At 36.3% G+C, this 13,676-nt stretch overlaps 1 protein-coding gene across 3 annotated transcripts in view; it reads left to right on the top strand.

The window, feature by feature from the left end:
• SPIDR (scaffold protein involved in DNA repair) overlaps positions 1-13,676 on the top strand; it is a 258,183-nt gene that overhangs the window by 14,563 nt on the left and 229,944 nt on the right. The gene's annotated exons all lie outside the window — the stretch shown is intronic.

Raw genomic sequence — 13,676 nt, 5'->3', positions numbered from 1 at the left:
ACAGCCACTCTTGACTCTTCATGGATTCTTTTGTTCTTTAACTCCTTTTTTCTAAATAATATGCTTGTAATGTTCTTTTAAACTGGATGAATTCTGAATTCTCTTCTCTTCACCCACTCCCCACCCCTGCTACACGTGGGACTTTCCCTCCCTCTCTTCCCCCAGGAAGATATCTCATGGTTTGGTTAGATTAGTTCAGCATTATGTAATTCTGAATAATAATGTTCATAACAAGGCAACTATTAATTGTGATTTTCCTCCGTAGGTTTTTGTTTTTGTTGGAGTTAATCATTTGGGTTTCTGTATGCCTAGTTTTACTTACCATCAATAAAAGTAACTGGACCATTGTTTAGCTCTCCCATTAAGATTTTTCCGGCATAGAAAGCATTATGTCAGTTTTGTTTTTTTGGAGAACTCTTAACCTCCTAGCTGCTCCAATTAAAACTGAGGGTCCTCTGTGCTTTGTGAACATTGCCACCCTTAAGTCTCCCTTCACCGTACTTCTGGGAATTCCCTTCACGTGTCTCCTGTGTGGAGTAGGCATTCAGCATACTTTGACGTTAATTGAAAATTAATTATAGACTTCTAGGTTGCAGATAATTTTTCTTCAGAATTTTGAAGGCGTTGCCATCAAGAAGCCTGAAACTGTTCTCATTCTTGATCTTGTATGATTTCTCTTTATCACTTGTTTTAAACTGTTTGTGATAGGCCTTAGTGTGGTTTTCTGCTTGGAGTTTGTCAAGCTTCTTGAATCTGTGCTGTGTCAGAGGTCCCTACGCTTACTTCTGGGTTCAGGAATTCCCTAGGAAGACACTCATAACTCAGCATACAGTCATATGTGTGGCCGTGATTTAGTACAATGAAAAGATACAAAAGCAAAATCTTCCAAGACTCTTTTTCCAGTAGAGTCACACAGGATATGCTTAATTGCTCCAGCAATGAGTTTGGACAACACATGTAAGATGTTCTCTGCCAAGGGAGCTAATTAGCCACTCAGTGCCCAGGGTTTTTATTGGGGGTGATCTCTGCCTAGTATGTGCCAAAATTTAACATTTTAGGAAGGAAAAAGTCCTTTAGGAAGGCTTAGTCACCATAAGCCATATTGTTTGCATAGTTCAGTCACAGGGAAACACTCTTATCATTAAGAGAATGATAGGAACCCTCCTGAAATCTAAGTTCCTGGAGGCAGGCAAGGACCAACATTACAAGCGAGGCTTCTAAGGATACCCGTCTCAGGTCTGCTAAGTTAACTGTCTTCTTCACGTGTGAGTTTAAAGTTTTCATCACATTTGGAGAGGTTTTTGCCTTTATTCAACACTTCTTTTCTGACTCCCCTTTTCCTTTTCTTCTGTGACTCCAATTATATGTATATTGATTAGGCTGTTTGATGTCATGTCATGGATTATTGATGCTGCATTCATTTTTCCCCTTCCTGTTTCATTTTGGGTGGCTTCTATTACTGTTTCTTCAAATATAATAATCTTTTTGCCTGCTGTTAATACTGTCCAGTGTATTTGTCATCTCTAAAAGTTTGTTGAGTCATTTTATATTGTTCTCTCCTTAACACGATCATGCATTCATCTATGTTTTGAACATAAAGAGTATATTTATAATAGTTGTTTTTATGGCTTTTTCTATAAATCTGTCTTCTGTGTCATTTCTGTGACTATTTTGGTTGATATTTCTTTTCATTATAGGCTGTGTTTTTCTGCTTCTTTAAATGCCTGGAAATTTTGGAGTAGAGACCAGACATTGTGAATTTTATGCTGCTGGGTGCTGGATTAAAAAAAAAAAATGTCTTTTAAGTATTTTGAGGCTTTGTTCTGGGGTGCAGTTACCTGAAACAGTTTTATCCTTTTGGGTGTTGCTTTATGATTTATTAAGTGGGTCTGGAGAGTACTTAGTCTTATGTCTCGCTACTGAAGCAAGATCTTCCTGAGCTGAGTATTCTATGTAATGCTCTGAATTATGGGTTTTTCCAGTCTGGTTGGCAGGAACAGCTACTGCTTCCTGACCCTGTGTAAGCACTTGGCACTGTTATTCTAATGCTTTCAGGTGGTTCTTTCCCTGGTCTAGGGTAGTTTCTTTATATGCACATGCTGATCAGTGCTCTGCCTAATACATGTTGGGGATTGTTGGGGTTCTCTATGAATCTGGCTTTTTTGGTACTCTGTCCTATGAGCTCCAGCTACTTCTGTCTCCATGGACTCTCAGCTCTGTCTCTTCAACTCAGCGAGCCCACCAGACTCCACCTCAATTTCCCCTCCCTGCTGTGTGGTTTGGAAATCCTTTTAAGATAGTAAGCTGGGGCAATTGTAGAGCTCAATTCTTTGTTTCCCAGCTTTCAGAAGTTAGTGTTGTTCTTGCCTGATGTCCAGTGTCTTGAAAACCATGGTTTCATGTATTCTGTCTAGTCCCGTCCCGTCCCATCCCGTCCCGTCCTGTCCCTTCCCTTCCCTGCCCTTCACGTCCCCTCTCCTCGTTATTCCATCATGGTCATCTTCCTTACCTTTCCGTGCAATCCAGGACATGAAAAGATGTTCATTATCCTTAGTCATTAGGAAGATGCAAATCATACCATAATGAGATATCACTGCATACCCATTAGGGTGGGTATGCTATTCGACATAAGTGGGGAAAAAAATGTTGTTGAGGATGTAGAGAAATTGGAACCCTTGTGTATTGCTGGTGGGAATGTAAAATGATGCAGCCACTGTGGAAGACAGTTTGGTGGTTTCTCAAAAAGTTAAACATAGAATTACCATATGACCTGGTAATTTTGCATCTGAACATGTACCCAAAAGAATTGAAAGTAGGGGCTCAAACAGATACTTGCACATTACTGTTCATAGCGCCATTATTAAATGGGCAGATGGTAGAACCAACCCAAATATCCATCAACAGATGAATGAGTAAACAAAATGGGATGTGTTTGTGTGTGTGCGCGTGCGCATGCGCATGTGCGTGTATATAGACACACACAACCAAACTTGGGTCTGTTCACCTGAGCAGAGTAAAGCCTCATTGGATTGTGGTGAGGGAAAGTACGGTGTTCATTATAAGGCACCCCAGTGTGGGGCTGAGCAAGGAGAACGAGTGGCTCAGGCACAGGAGACTCGAACTCCCCAAGGCTTTCAGGGAAATGCTTTTGAAGACAGGGTGAGCAAGAGAGTTGCAGGGTGCCTGATCAGCTTGCAGACATTCTTCTGATTGTTTGGTGATGAGGTAATTAGGAGTCAGCATCATCAACCTTCTGGTTCCAGCCCATCTGGAGCCTACATGCTGTGGTCAGCATGCCGCTGACTTCTTCCACTTGGTAGGTGTTGCAGTATCTTTAAAACAGCTCAAGGATGTGGCTCAGGATAATATCCAAAGACCCTGAGGAGGAACTAAAGGTTCTTAACTTTGTTTAATGACTGAACTATTATTATTTTGTCTTGTTGACTGTTTTCCTTCGTTTCTCCACTTTCTCACTTCTCTGATGAAATTTATTCTTTGGAGCTTGAGGTAGTCCTAAGAGGCTAAAGCTTTTCTGCAAACAGGATGCAGGAAACACAACAGGGTTCTGCTCAGTTTCATATACAGTAAGTTATTATTCAGCATTAAAAAAGGAATGAAATTCTGATACATGAAGCATTGTACAGTATGGATGAACCTTGAAAACATTATGCCATGTAAATAAGCCAGACGCAAAAGGACAAATACTGTGTGATTCCACTTGCAGTCTCTAGAATAGGCAAATTCAAAGAGACAGAGAGTAGATTAGAGGTTACCAGGGACTGAGGAGTAAGAGAGTTATTGTTTAAGTGGTTACAGAGTTTCTGTTTGGGATGATGAAAAAGTTCTAAAAGCAGATAGTGGCGGTAGTTGTACCAACATTATGAATGTACTTAACGCCATTGAGATGTACACTTGCAAATGGTTAATGTGGTAAGTTTTTTGTTAAGTATATTTCACCACCATGAAAAAGGAGAAAAACTATAATATATCTATATTTTATAATATTTTTCTATCATTAAAAGTTATGTTTTTGAGGACTTTTTATCATTGATATGGTAAAAATGTTTATGAGAGAATGCCGAGTGAAAAAGGCAAAATACCAAACATGCAGTAAAATCTTGACTCAGGGGTCCCAAAGGATCACTGATAGTCCTGAGACTGCCATCAAACCCCATGGAGTAAACCATATGTAACTAGACCAGGAAGTGTGGTGCCATGACCCAAAGATTTCAGTTGACCTTTCAATATGTGAAAAGGACCAGTAACCGTTCATCTCTTTGAACTTCCTCAGTGTGGAAGCAGAGTCTTCTGTGATAGCATTTCCTACTTGTTATTGTCACATTGTACTATGTTTCTTAAAAGCTGTTCTTAGTATTCACTTTTTATTCAGTGACTGAACTACCTGTTACTTCATGTTCCTGGCTTTTAAAAGCATCTCATTTCTTTTGAGAAAGGTAGAATTCCTGTGTGTAGCTGCATATCACAGGTTACCTGTCTTTATAATTGTCAGGTTTTGTGTGGTATTTCACAAGCAGGTTCTGTACTGATAATAAAGCTTTCAATAAAGTTAGCTTCAGGAATTCCTTTTTCTCGTTTTGAATAGAAAGAGTAACAGATTTGTCCTCGCATTGATTATTGCCATCACTGAATTAAAAAGTTAGTATTTTACTCTTAAGTGTAAGAAAGTTTTCTAATTAGTAAATATCAGTTTCTTAGAACTTAAAATTTTTTTCTTGGCTAGTTTTTGGGGAAATATTCTGTCAGCTAAGGATATATTTATCCTTTGAAAGCTGCTGTAAACAACCACATCTGTTTGAAAGACTTAATGCTGCATGGTGGAGATGTTGGGTGGTTGGCTGGCTGACTCAGCTAAGTGAAAACTTGCATACAGGCTTTGTATTGCTTACAATTCAAATTTATACCTTGTTAAAATTATAAACTGGTATGACAGACTTTTCAGGGTAGCACTTGAATAGTAAAGTATAGTTATAAGAATTCAGTGGCAAGCATCCATAATTCTCCAAAACGTAAACAGTGTGTCCCTGGGTGGTATGATTATTGAGACGTTTATTTTCTTTGCTATATTTATTTCAAAATTTAAAAAAGGAGAAATACAACAATCATTGGCTTTTCCTTCAAAGAAGAAAAAGAGTCAGTTCACGTATATTGAACACATACTAGGCCTTATATTATACGGTTGCTTTATATTATATGTATATACATTGGAACAAAAATACTGTAGACTGGGGGGCTGAAACAACAAAAGTTTATTTCTGACAGTTCTGGAGGCTATCTGCGGAGGGCCCGCTTCCTGGTTCACAGAGAACTGTCTTCTCACTGTGTCCTCACATGATGGAGGGGTGAGGGGTCTCTGTAGCACTAATCTCTTCATGAGGGCCTCACTTGAAGGCCCCACTTCCAAATGCATCACATTGGGGATTAGGTTTCAGCATTCAGTTTATAGCAATACATTTTCCAGTTGAGCCTTAAAACAGTCTTGTGAAGTTGATGCTATTCTGCCCAGTTTTCAGAGGGGAAACTGTTAGAAGAGGTGTATGACTGTGGGCAAATTATTATGTAGTAAACAAGGCAGCTGTGAAACCTTGCCACAGAAGTATTCAGTTGTTGTTTGAATGCCTCAGAATCTACATAGATAGATTGCTTTCTTATATTGGAAGAAACATACAAATGCACTGAACTTTCAAAGATACGGTTGTCGAAAAGAGTAGACCTTGGCTTGCGTTGTGTTTAAAAAATCCAAAACCTCTTCCATGTAGTTCTTCATCTAGTACACTTGTTTTTATTAATAGTCATGTATATTAAAACATAGCATATTACATTGTCATTGGAAAGTGACTTAAAAAATGGATTTCTCCAAGCAGGCATTGGGAGGCCTGTAGTGTGGGAATTATGGTCTGCCTAATCATAGCAGTGTTCTCTGTGGCCTTAAGTCCTGCCACTTTTCTTCCTTTCTTTTCCTCATTATAGGAGCAAAGATTTAATTATTTTCTTTGTTTTCTTCTCAATCTATATCTGTTCCAAATACTGACAACTGTTAAATCCTTTTCTTAACCTGGTTGCTGTCCTGAATTCCATGTGGGTTTCTAGCTGCCTGATGGACATCTTTGTGTGGATGTCCTAAAGTTACTGCAAGTCCAAGAGTCCCAAGTCCTGCCCTCTTCAAACCTAGGCTCATCCTCTTCATATGTTTTTGGTCTTAGTTCATGGCTTTTTTTTTTCACTGCCTGGATCTATTTCATTATCAGGTCATGCAGATTTGGCCTCAAAACCACAGCCTCCCTACCACTTCTGCCCTAAATTGGGCCCTTTTGCCTTGACTGTTTTATTTCAGTTGCTGCATAACTGATTTCTTAGCTTATGTCTTTTTATTAGATTTATCTTAATAAACATTATGACCTTATCAGTCATTTATTGAAACGCTTTCAGTGGTTCCCCATTGCTTGAAGGTCGAGGTCCGTGTAACTGGACCTTCACAGTTTAGCCTCAGGCTTTTAAAATGAATGGGGCAGAGTATACACCGTATGATTCTGTTTATATAAAACTCTAGAAAATGCAGATGATTCTGTAGTGAGAATGCAGGTTAGTGGTTTATTGGGGATGAGGGTGGAGAAGATGGATGGATTACAGTGGGACAAGGGGAAGTTCTGGGAGTGATGGAAATGTTTATTATCTTGATTATAGTAAGAGTTTCACAGGAGTGTACACATGTCAAAACTGGTCAAATTGAATACTTTAAATATGTCTAGTTTAGTATGGTTAAGTTATATACGTCAATGAAATTGATAATATATTTTTCACAGTACAAGAATGGTGTAGGTTTATGTGCTCATGAAATAACATTCAGAATACTTTGTTAAATAACGAAAACAGGATATAGAATAATTATATAGAAAAATGGAAGGAATGTGTATTTATATGAACTATCTCAGAAATGATAGGAAATTCTTTCTGTATAACCTTATATGCTGTTTTGAGTTTTGATCCATGAACATACACTGCTTGCGTTAAAAATGTTTTAAAGGACATTTTACAGTTCTATCCAGAATGTAGTAAGAACTTCTACAAAACAGTAATGAAAAGATAAAGAGCCCATTTAAATCAGGTGAAGAATAAGAAAGGAAAACCTGAATGGCTAATAAGCATGTGAAAAGATGCTCAGTCTCACTGGTCGTGTGGGAAGTACAAATTATTAAATGAGATACTACATTTTCATCAAATTACAAAAAAAAAATAAGGGGGGGGTCTGACACTGCCTAATGTCAGGAATGTGGATCAATAGAATTAGTTGCTGTTGGAATGTAAACTGGTACAGCCGTTTTGTTGTAATTTTAGTAAGTTCTGGTAAACCTGAAGATGTTCGTGTTTTATGACCCCACAAGTCTGCTCTTAAATATCCTTGTTTTTGTTTTTCAAAATGTGGCTTTTGACCCATTAGTGGATGCTATAATTGACTCATTTACTTTTAGAAATATAGTGGAATAAAATAGACTACATAAGAATGTATGGCAGTTTGTAACAGTATTTTTTGTGAAACTTTAGGTTCAGATTTATTAGTATACATGTGTTGGATCACAGTCATATGTTTTGCTGTGATTCTTGACCAGAAAGTTTGAAAGTGACTGTTCAGAGGAATTTTCACATATGCCCCAAAGAAGATATGTACAAGAACATTTATTGTAGTATTGTTTACAAGAGAAAATATTTGGAAAGTAACCTAATTTTATATGGATGCATGCAAATTGTGGTATGCTTACATAGTAGAGAGCTATAGTTATCATCATGGAAATGTTGAGGAAGTAATAAGCCAGTTTGCTGAAGGATACATCTAGTTTGACACTACATTACGTGAAGTTTGTCAACATACAGAACTGTAGTACATATTGATAATGGAACAACCTTGGAGAGGAGGAAGGTGTTCTCTAGACAGGTCCTGAGATAGTGGCAGTTTGCACCATCATTCCCGGCAGTGCAGCCATGGAAATGTGCACTCAGATCTGCTGTTGAGAGGAACATAGTTGATTAATGGCCCTAACTGCCATCCGTCAGGATCCACTGTTGTGTTGTGGGCTCCTGGACCTTAGTACTGCTTAGTATTGGGAGCATCAGAATTATCCCACCAGAGGGGCAAGGAAGCTGGAGTATTTATATACAGGTTCCTGCATTCATTGGCTGAAGGCTGCTCCTTGGTGGAGTCAGGGGATAGGAAAATTTTCTAGTTCTTACAGACTGCTGCACAGGTGGAAAAAATGGACTCCAGCAGCCAGATGAAGCCCTGCTCTAAAGAAGTGGGGGTGCTGGAAGTTGGAAATAGGAACAGTATCACTGATGACATAGGAGAGGAGATGTGAGTAGGGCACTGCAGAGTCAGCTACGTAGTTAAAATGAGCCATGTACATTGAATAACAATGGAGGAGGGAAGACTTATACCATAATTAGGAATTTTATAACTATTACTTAGCTCTACAGAAAGTCTCCCTTATATAACTCATGAGACTAATATTATTTGCCTCTCATGCATGTTTGTAGAAATGGAACATATGTGGTGGGTGGATACTTATTCGATAGGAGAGTTGTAATTTAACTCAGTGGGAAGCATTGATTATAATTCAGGTCTATCTTGAATCCCTTTCCCAGTTCAGAGTGAGAGATGTTTTTGATTTAGGAAACAGTTTTGCCTATAAGCATGATTCCACCAGTTCTGTGCAACAGAGGTCTACTAGTTCTTAAGTAAAGGCAGCCAAACTCATAATTAATAGCAGCAGCTAATATTACAAGTGCTTCTAATGTTGTGGGGCTCTCTTCTAAGTGCTTTACTACACACATTAGCTTCTTTAAACCTCACAATAACTCTGTGAGGTGGGAGCCATTATCATTCCTATTTTCCAGATAAGTATTCTAAAACACAGAGAGATTAAGTAATTTTCCTATGGTTATAAAGTACTCAGTGATTGAACTTGGATTCTGACTCAGGCACTCTGGCTTCAAAACTGTGGTCTTGGCCATTTTGTTATAGTATCAATAATAGTAATAGCGATGATAACATTAATAACAACACAGTAAACCTGAGTTATTATATGTCATGCACTTTGCTAAGTGTTGGTCATGTCATGCAGATGTTGTTATTAGCCCCATTTTATAGATGGGGCAGCGGAGACATGGCTAGTAAGTGGCAGAATGAGGTTCTAACTCATGTAGTCTGATTGCAAATTCTCTTAATTACTTACATTCCTTGGAGTATTGCATAGCTGCATAACAGTTTGGAGGAAAAGGATGATGGAAATCAAAGACCATGACTTCTGTTCATAATGTCTCCTTTTAGGACATTTGACAATTGTAGTTGATTATTGATGTGACTTTCCCTATTGTTCGGTATTGCTGTCTGGGTTTTCACAATTTATTTTATCACTGTCTTCGAAGAACGGGATTCCTACAGAGGGCAGCAGAGATACAGCAGTGACTTTTATGTACGTAACGTACATTTTTCAGGAAGTGTGAAGAAAATTGGTATTAGGTGAGCTTTGTTATGTAATTCTCTTGTACTTTATGCTGTGACTCCTGTGCCAATACAGGCTAGTAGACTTACAAACATCACATAACCCAAGTGGGCTTTTGTTGAAGGTGTGCAACAGAAGCTGGCTGGCACAAAAGAGATCTGAATGTAATTCATGTAGTTATAAAGAGAAAGCAGATGTGACTTTCAAATCTGAAATATGGATTCATTGTTGTAAAACATGTTTTCTTTGTACTTTTAACAGTAGAGGCAGAACACATGATTCAGTATCTCACAAAAGATGGAATATGGAAAAGTTTTAAACAAAATTAGAATAAGCAAAATTTTATCCTCCTATGTGATATATAATATAAATAAAGGAAAGTGATCTGGCAACTTCAAAAGTATTTCTCAATTTAATGAGCATATTTGTAATTATTTTTATTTGTTTATATGGAAATTTGAAAAGTAGTACATTTAATTTCACTTTTAATCTGTTTTACTGATGAATTATAGTGAAGTGGTATGACTAAATGTGTACTAATTGTTAATGCCTAAGAACTGTCCAATGTATAGAGCTGAAGGAATTTAATTATGACCAGAAACACACATTTTAGAAATCCTGTCTAAAATATAATTATGTTTCTATAAAAGCTAACCATTTAATGCTTGTAAAGGGAAGTCTGGAGTTTTTAGTCATGATTTTGTTTGATTATATTTTAAACATTTCTTTATAGAAACATTACACTTAAGAGAAAAGTCCATACTCCAGTGTGTTCTCATGGTAAAAAAGGAGGACTGTTAGAAGTTGTATTGAAGAGTAGGTATTTTTTGGTTGTTATTTTATATTATAATTTTGTGTGCGTGTATCAGTGATCTATCTGTTCATGATCTCATAACATTATAGCATGTTTTGGGTTTTATTCTCTTTAAGAAAGTGAATATGTGCCAATATCATTTGTGGCATCTGTTTCAGAACTTACATCCTTATTTTTCCACATCTCCTTTCTTAATTGTCTCACCTTTAGCTTACGACACACTAAGACAGGGACTTTGTGAGTATTTCTTAGTATAAATCTTTCTCCTGTTTCAGTGTCACCCTGTTATTCTATTTCCCTTCATTTTCCTCTTTCTCCTTCTTACTTTCAGTTCCCAAATATGTCTGTTTTCTGGTATAAGGAGTAGAATAGAAAAAGGACTGCTGTAGGAATTACTGTTACAACTATATAAATTAAAAAGTAATGATATAAGCCATCCCAGTGTGACTTTTATAGTCCTCTAGTTTTCTAACAAAAAAAATAAATCCTTAGGAGCTCCACTTTCAATAATACAGAGTAGCATGTGTCAGATTACTTTTCTTGCAAATGACAGTGGCAAATTTTAGACATACAAAGTATGTTAAATATATTTCTGAAATATATATTTAAAAATATGAAAAGAATATAAAAATATTTGAAGACACAGAAGGACAGAGCTGGAAGAAACTGGAGGGAATTAATATTTGGAAGATGAGAATGGCACAAAGAGTTTTCCATTTTTTATTACTTTTTGCCTGAGTGCAGTCTCCCATCAGTGTTCAGGGTGGTTAAATTTGGATAGAAATCACAACACAGTTGCGGTGACTATAGAAGCTTAAAAGAGTGTAAAGTAGGGCCTGCCAGAAGAAGGTACCCCAAATTATGAATATAAATCTTACAGGATATAAGAACTACAGCTATCACTTGCTTTTAACTACATAGGAGAAAGCAGTCTGGAGAATACAGCCAAGTTAACTGCTTTTTAAGCAAAAAAGTAAATGCTCTTCAGAAAAGCATAGTAGGATCCAGCATCTAAAATGTATCACTCACAATGTCCAGGATACAATCTGTATTTATTGAACAAACATACACATATACACGCAAACCCAGAAAAGTGTGACCTATACTTAAGTGAAAAGGCAGTTAATTAAGACAGACCCTGATATGATTCACATTTAGTGTTATTATTCACATAGTTGTGTTTACATTCATTGTTTCACTTTTTATGTTTTATGTATTCAAGGATTTTTCTTCCCCTGTCCTTTCTGATTTCTTTTGAATTTAAGCAGTATTTTCTTTTGTACCTTTTAATCCCTTTCATGACTTTTTAACTGTATCTTTTTTAGTTAGATGCTCAGAGATTGCTCTAAAGCCTAACTTGTATATCTTAATTTAGCTGAATTTACCAGTGGGATACGGAAACATTATTTCTATCTAACTCTATTCCCTCTTAGTCCTCTTCCTGTTATTACTGTTACACATATTATATCTGTATATGTTATAAGCCTATTAATAGATTGTTTTATATATATAACTATATATAATAATTGTATCTAATATTATATACAAGTATATGTATAATTACTATAATTTTATGTTCTTTATGGAAGTAGAGAGAAGTAGAGCAAGTATATATTTATAGAATGTTATATGATCTTTTTTATTTATCATTTCTTGTCCTGTTTATTTGTTCCCATGGAATCACATTAACATCTGGTGACATTTCCTTGGTTTACTACAGCTTTGTTCCCACCTGCCTTTTTATATTATTGACAGATATATTCCTATATGTTATCGGTCCAAGAATACAGTTACGTATGTGCTGTTTTATGCAATTGGTTTTTAAATCAGTTAAGAGAAAGAACACACATTGTACTTTTTAAAACTTAGGTAATTACTTTGACACTTTTTTTGTGTGGGTTTGTGTGGGTTCTGAGATCACTTACTTTCAACCTTAAAAACTTTAGTTAGTATATTTTACAAGGTGGGTCTGATTCTGTTGATCAGTTACTGTGTTCTGGGGATATCTTATTTTGCCTACATTTTTGATAGTTACCCTGTATATAAAAAATTGATTGAGAGGTTTTTTTTTTAATTCAGCACTTTGAATATGTCATCTCCCTGCCTCTGGTTTCCATTGTTTCTGATGAAAAGTCAGCTATTAATCTTATGAAGATTCCCTTGTACATGATAAGTTAATTTTCCTCTTGTTGCTTTAGGATTTTGTTTCTTTTAACATTTCCATTATGATGTGTCTGGGTGTGGATCCCTTTGTGTTTATCCAACTTGGAGTGTCTTGAGCTTCTTACACATATAGATTTATGTTTTTCGTTAAACTTGAGAGATTTATAGCCATTATTCTTGGACTGTTTTTTCTGCTGCTTCCTCTCTTTTCTCTCTCTTTATATTCCCCTTACATGTATGTTGGTGCATTTAATAGTATCCCACATTTCTTAGTGAGTTTGTTTATTTTCATCTTTATCTCTGTTCTTCATATTGTATGATCTCTATTGAAGTTCATAAATTTCTTCTTTCAGTTTATATCTACTATTAAGCTATTCTGGTGAATTTTTCATTTTAGTTATTGAACTTTTCATACTCAAGATGTTCATTTGGTTCTGTTGTCATACCTATCTTTACACTTTAAAAAATGAGATGTAATTCAAATGCAAAAATTTACCCATTAAAAATGTACAATTAAATGGTGTTTAGTTTCATTCAAAAGGTTGTGCAACTATCACCACCTTCTGATTCCAGAATATTTATCATCTCAGAAAGAAACCCTGCATTGATTAGCAGTCAGTCCCATTTAACCTCTTTCACACCCACTAAAACTTTCTAATCTATATTCAGTCTCCATGGATTTTCCTGTTCTAAACTTTTGGTATAAGTGGAGTCATAAATATGTGGTCTTTTGTGTCTGGATTTTTTTCATGAAGTATAATGTTTTCATCCATGTTGTAGTACATATCAGTATTTCATCCCTTTTTATGACTGAGTAATATGCACAGGTATACCACTTTTAAAATCCATTCATCCGTTGGTAGACATTTGGATTTTTTCCACCTTTTGGCTGTCATGAATACTGCTTCTCTGTAATTAAACCACAAGTTTTTATGTTAACATGTTTTCAGTTCTCTTACGTATATACCTAGAACTGCTGGATTATATGGTCATTCTGTGTTTAACTTTTTGGGGGACTGTCAGACTGCTTTCCAAGGTGGCTGCACCACTTTACATTGCCACTACCAGTTTATGAGGTTGCCACTTTCTCCATATCCTTGTCAACACAGCCATTTCCCCTGTTTTTTGTTTTTTTTTAAATAGTAGCCATCCTCATGGATGTGAAGTAGTGTCTCATTTCGGTT

The sequence above is a fragment of the Vicugna pacos genome, chromosome 29 (assembly GCF_048564905.1).
Source record: "Vicugna pacos chromosome 29, VicPac4, whole genome shotgun sequence".
Taxonomy (NCBI): Eukaryota; Metazoa; Chordata; class Mammalia; order Artiodactyla; family Camelidae; genus Vicugna; species Vicugna pacos.
Note: the sequence above shows the minus strand (reverse complement) of the source record. Positions and strands in the feature narration are given on the sequence as shown.